The following is a 6,000-nucleotide window of genomic DNA, read 5'->3' on the forward strand; positions in this document are numbered from 1 at the left end:
ACAAGACAATCTTTTCAGTTTCTTCATATCTCTTGACTTTTTTGGGCCTGGTCTGAATAACATTTGCACTGAATCACTGCACTCTGAATTACTGCCTAAGGCCACTTTCACACAGTCAGGCCTCATGCACACGACCGTATGTATTTTGCGGTCCGCAAAAACGGATCTGCAAAAAACATGGATGAAGTCCGTGCGCATTCCATATTTTGTGGAACGGAACAGCTAGCCCCTGATAGAACAGTACTATCCTTGTCCGTAATGCGGACAATAATAGGACATGTTCTATTTTTTTGCAGAACGGAAATACGGACATACAGAAACGGAATGCACACAGAGTAACTTCTGTTTTTTTGCGGACCCATTGAAATGAATGGTTCATCATACGGTCCGCAAAAAAACGAAACAGACACGGAAAGAAAATACGTTCGTGTGCATGAGGCCTCAGTGTTTGATCAGCGATTGTGAGCCAAAACCAGGTGTGTGTCCAAAACACAGACCAGGAGCAGATCTTTCCATTGTACCTTATGTCTGAGGAAGCTTCACTGGTTTTGGCTCACAATTACTGATCGAACACTGTGTGAAAGCGGAATAAGGCCTGATTCAGGTTACCATTCCGATTTACATCGGCAAAAAATGGGCATATGTCAGACCGAGTGGAAGCCTGTAATGGCATCTGTAGCTATTTTTTTGTGTGTATCCATACACTGAATGAATGAAATAGTATTTTTAGATAGAAAATAAACCAGTACATGCTGCAAATTTTTCTGACTATGCAAATTGAACCACTACCGTACCTACCGTATCTGTGCAATGTATTGCTCACACGGATGGAAAAATGTGCCCGTCTAATAGAGGCCTTAAAGAGGACCTTTCACTAGAATAAAACATCTAAACTAAGCATCCAGACATGGAGAGCGGCACCCAGGGACCTCCCTGCACTTACTATTATCCCTGGGCACCGCTCCTTTCTCCGGTATAGGCTCCAGTATCTTCATCTGTTCGGCTCAACTGGGTGGAGCCTGCCGGCGTCTCCTTCTCCCAGGCCGTAGCGCTGGCCAATCGCAGCGCTCAGCTCATAGCCTGAGATTTTTTTTTCTCTCTCAGGCTATGAGCTGAGCGCTGCGATTGGCCAGCGCTACAGCCTGGGAGAAGGAGACGCCGGCAGGCTCCACCCAGTTGAGCCGAACAGATGAAGATACTGGAGCCTAGAACGGAGCGGTGCCCAGGGATAATAGTAAGTGCAGGGAGATCCCTGGGTGCCGCTCTCCATGTCTGTATGCTTAGATTGTTTAGATTTTTTATTCTAGTGAAAGGTCCTCTTTAAAAGGGTTATCCCAAGATTAATGTAACAAATGGAAACATCATATAGTACATGACAGTCTTTTTCTAACAAAGCTAGAACCAGCCCTGTACCTCACATGAGTCAAGAGATCTACCCATTCATTGATCCAGTTGCTCTGCTAGATATCAAGCTGGCAGCTCAGGGGTATGTCCTTTCTGATGCAGCTCAGGGATGTGTCCTTCCTGCTGCAGCTCTCTCCCTATCAGCTCAGGAGGCAGCTGAAGGATGGAACTGGGCATGTGTGTCCATGCCAGTGAGGAGGATAAAGAAATAAGAAAAAAAGAGCAAACAGCAGGTGGCGCTATAGAGATATATTTTTATTGAATAACACTATTCAGGTCCCAGGTGCTGGCTTGAAAACTGCTACGGCGCTGGAGCAATGTGTAAACATGGCGTCCGCTCGCTCCTGCCGGGAAGGGGGGGTCAAGGCTGTTTCAAACAGCAGAGACCTGCGGCTAATTACCGTGACTGGCAATAATGCAGATGGCGGTAATTAAAGGCTTTAGATGCCGTGATCAAGTGAGATCACGGTATCTAAAGGGTCAAAAACCTGGAGGCTTGCGCTTCCTAACGACACTTCCATGACCAATGGGGATGTCGGTAGCTGCCTTGAATGCGCTGAACCTCACTGACGGGGCTCACAGCATTCATGCTGCAATTCTTATTTTAGCCACCAGATGGCAGGCCAACATAAGAAATGAGCAATATACAGTAATAAACTCATTTAAAAATCCCTGATCATAGTTTAAATAACCCCCTTTCTGTATAATAAAAAATAATAATAATATCAAAACATGTAAACATCGTGGGTATCACCTCGACCGAAAACGCTCGTACTATTAAAATATAAAAATATTTTTAAAATACGGCAAATGGCTTAATGGAAAAAAGGGTCAAAATGTCCAATTTGCCATTTTTTATTGCTTCCTTTACCTATTTTTTTTTTATAAAATGTGATCAAAAAGTCACACATATTCCAAAATAGTATCAATAAAAACTACAGATTGTCCCGCAAAAAAATGAGCCCCCACACAGCTCAGTAGATATAACTATAAATAAGTTATGGGGGTCAGAATATGTAGATGTAAAAATATATATATATATTTTCAAAGTTTACATTTATTTTGACACTATGTAGGCATAAAAAACCTATACATATAGAGTATCATTGTAATCGTACCGACCAAGAGAATGAAGGTTTTTGCCGCAAACGAAACTCCGTGGGAACAAAACCCGTAAAACGATGGAGGAATTGTGATTTTTTTTCCAATTCCACCCCATTTGGATTTTTTTTTACTGATTCCTACTACATTTTATGCCATAATTAATGGTGGTATTAGAAAGTACATCTTGCCCCGCAAAAAATAAGCCCTCATACAGCTATGTGAACGGAAATATAAAAAAAAGTTATGGCTCAAGGAAGATAGGGAAGAAAAATGAAAACGCAACTTCCGGTATCCTAAGACCCTTTTCACACGGGCGAGAATTCCGCGTGGGTGCAATGGGTAAGGTGAACGCATCGCACCAGCACTGAATCCGGACCCATTCACTTTAATGGGGCTGTTCAGATGAGCGGTGATTTTCACTCATCACTTGTGCATTGCGTGAAAATCACAGCATGTTCTATAATCTGCGTTTTTCACGCAACACAGGCCCCATAGAAATGAATGTGGATGCGTGAAAATTGCAAGCATCCGCAAGCAAGTGCGGATGCAATGCGATTTTTATGCATGGTTGCTAAGGAGACGAGGGATGAGTTACCCGGGACCCCATTTACTTTATTATTTTCCATAACATGGTTATAAGGGAAAATAATAGCATTCTTTAATTCAGAATGCTAAGTAAAAGGTCCGTTGTGGGGTTAAAAAATAAAAAAATATGTAACTCACCTCATCCACTTGATCGCGCAGGCGTGCTCATCTTATTTCTTCTTCTTCTTGCAGGACCTGGCTGGAAACGGACCTTCGGTGATGTCAGCGTAGGTCCTGCTGACTGAAGATAGAAGAATCTTCATTCAGCAGGACCTGTGCTGACGTCACCGCGCTCACCACGTGGTAAGCGCGATGACGTCACCGAAGGTCCTTTTCCAGCCAGGTCCTGCAAGAAGAAGAAAGAAGACGAGCCCGCCTGCGCGATCAAGTTGATGAGGTGAGTTACATTTGGTTTTATTTTTAACCCCACAATGGACCTTTTACTTAGCATTCTGAATTAAAGAATGCTATTATTTTCCATTATAACCATGTTATAATGGAAAATTATAAAATATACAGAACATCGATCCCAAACCTGAACTTTAGTGAAGAAGTCCGGATTCAGGTCTGGGTATCACAGTCAGTCTGGGTATCACATTGCACCTGCGCAATGAAAACTGAACATCGGAACGCAATCGCAGTCAAAACTGACTGCAATTGTGTACCTACTCGCACGATTTTCCCTGATCGCAGACGCAACACAACTGGACCTAATCCAGACAAGCTTGTCTGCAAGAGGCCTAAGTGTTAGGGTTCATGCACACGACCGTGTGCTGGCCGGGGCCGTGCTGCTGACCCCAAATTGCTGTCCGCAATGCACGGGCACCGACTGTGGGGCAGGCGCATGCGGATTGTGGACCCATTCACTTGAATGGGGTCTGCAATCCACATCCGACGGTCCGCACCACTAAAAAGTAGTGCATGCACTACTTTTTTGCAGTGCGGAGGCACAGCCATAAACACCACGGAAGAACTCAGTAGTGCTTCAGTGGGGTTCCGATCCATGCTTCCGCACTGCATCTCCGGGTTTGCGGACCCATTCAAGTGAATGGCTCCGCATTTGTGATGCAGGGTGCACACGGTCGGTGCCCCGTGTATTGCGGACCCACCGTATGCGCAATACGGCCACGGCCAGGCAATGGCCGTGTGCATGAGCCCTTAATGAGGTTTTTGTTTGCAGCACTTGGACAGTGGGAAACTCTGCTGTGGACATTGCTGCGGATTTGGTGTGGATTTCTCTGTATGTATTGCAGAGGGTGAAATACATAGTAAAAATCCACAGCTAAAACTGACATACTACAGATTTAAAATCCGCACCACAGGTCAATTACACTGCGGACATTTTCCATCCACATTGCCTGTACTGTAAAACACTGTTTATCTGCCGCATGCAAAGCCATGGCAGAAACTCCACACCACTTGCGCCCCGTGTGGACGCCCCTTACATTGCAGATGCTGGATAGAATGGACCACTAATCAGCCTCTGTGCAGCTACCACTGGATTAACCTGTTCTTCTCCAGTTACTATGCATTACTGGTGACTGAAAGGGCTGGACAAGCCTCCTATAGCTCTTGTGGATTAACCCTTTGATGGTAGACTTTTATAGTCAACCAGGTGTGAATTATTACATTATTGTGACTAGAGATGAGCGAATTTCCGCTTATTACATTCGTCTGCAATTTGTTTACTGGTAAAAGCAGAATTGCGTTATGGATTCCGTTACCACGGACCATAACGCAATTCTATGAAGGAATGCAAAACGGAATGCCTTTAGAGGCATTCCGATAATCATTCCATCATAATAGAAGTCTGTGGGCTGCAAAACTGATTCGTCCCATTTCCGTTATGCAGGGGAGTCCTCTCCTGCATAATGCAAAAGGGACGGATCCGTTATGCAGCCCCTAGACTTCTATTATGACGGAATGCCTCTAAAGGCATTCCGTTTTGCATTCCGTTATAGAATTGCGTTATGGTCCGTGATAACGGAATCCATATCGCCATTCTGCTTTTACCAGAAAACGAATCTCAAAATATGAAATTCGCTCATCTCTAATTGTGACATTATAATGATATCACACTGCAACCACATACGGTATTCTGCTCTTTGGACACCCCAGGAGTCAGGCCCAGTGCAGCTGACATCTCTGCACCCCCTACAGCTAGACCATTGCACTGAATGGACAACCTCCTGGACTGGTGCACCATGTGGATTAACCTCTTCATTGCTTACTGTGCTGCTGCATGCACCCTCCCCTCTCATTCCATGTGTTTCATCTGCTGTGAGGGTTGTACCAGGCTGAGGGAACGTCTTGTGTGGAGACATTTATTAGCACATTACCTGCAACTGGGAGCAGCTCCTTTTTCTCAGTCACTGAGAGATAAAAGTTATTTTTTTCCTGCCTTCTCCACTTCCTGTTGCTGCGTTTCACTTCACTTCCAGGTTGTATGACCCAAGCCTCTATCCCACCCTGAAGAGCTCAGGGAGCAGAGGCTGCGAGACTACAACTCCCGTGATGCCTAGTGGGTGTTCCCTCAACCTACGGATAAGCTTTCCATGCATCTGAATGTCACAGTGCATTATGGGAGATGCGCAGGGAAGTAAAAAACATACAAGCCTGAGGACCATGTCAGTGCTGGAGCCTAGCCCACACAGAAGCTGTCAGTCTGTCACTGAGATAATTACTAAAACCATTCACAGTAGTAGGTACATGTGGGGTTGAACTGGCTTAGTTGCCCATAGCAACCAGATTCCACTTTTCATTTTGGCCAGCTCCTTTGGAAAATGAAAGGTGGAATCTGATTGGTTGCTATGGACAACTAAGCCAGTTCTACTTTACACCAGTTTCATAAATTACCCCAATTGTGTCTTGTAATAGATGTTCCAGCTGCTGCAGAACCTCATAAGC

At 44.8% G+C, this 6,000-nt stretch overlaps 1 protein-coding gene across 4 annotated transcripts in view; it reads right to left on the minus strand.

The window, feature by feature from the left end:
* The window catches only part of LOC122940580 (oocyte zinc finger protein XlCOF8.4-like), a 29,694-nt gene extending 24,110 nt beyond the window's left edge, over window positions 1-5,584 (minus strand). For all 4 annotated transcript variants that reach the window (XM_044297210.1, XM_044297209.1, XM_044297208.1 and 1 more), the window contains exon 1: window positions 5,433-5,584. The gene's annotated coding sequence lies outside the window, so the exon portion shown is untranslated. The remainder of the gene's footprint in view (window positions 1-5,432) is intronic.
* Window positions 5,585-6,000: the final 416 nt, after the last annotated feature.

Source organism: Bufo gargarizans, chromosome 6 (assembly GCF_014858855.1).
Source record: "Bufo gargarizans isolate SCDJY-AF-19 chromosome 6, ASM1485885v1, whole genome shotgun sequence".
Classification (NCBI taxonomy): Eukaryota; Metazoa; Chordata; class Amphibia; order Anura; family Bufonidae; genus Bufo; species Bufo gargarizans.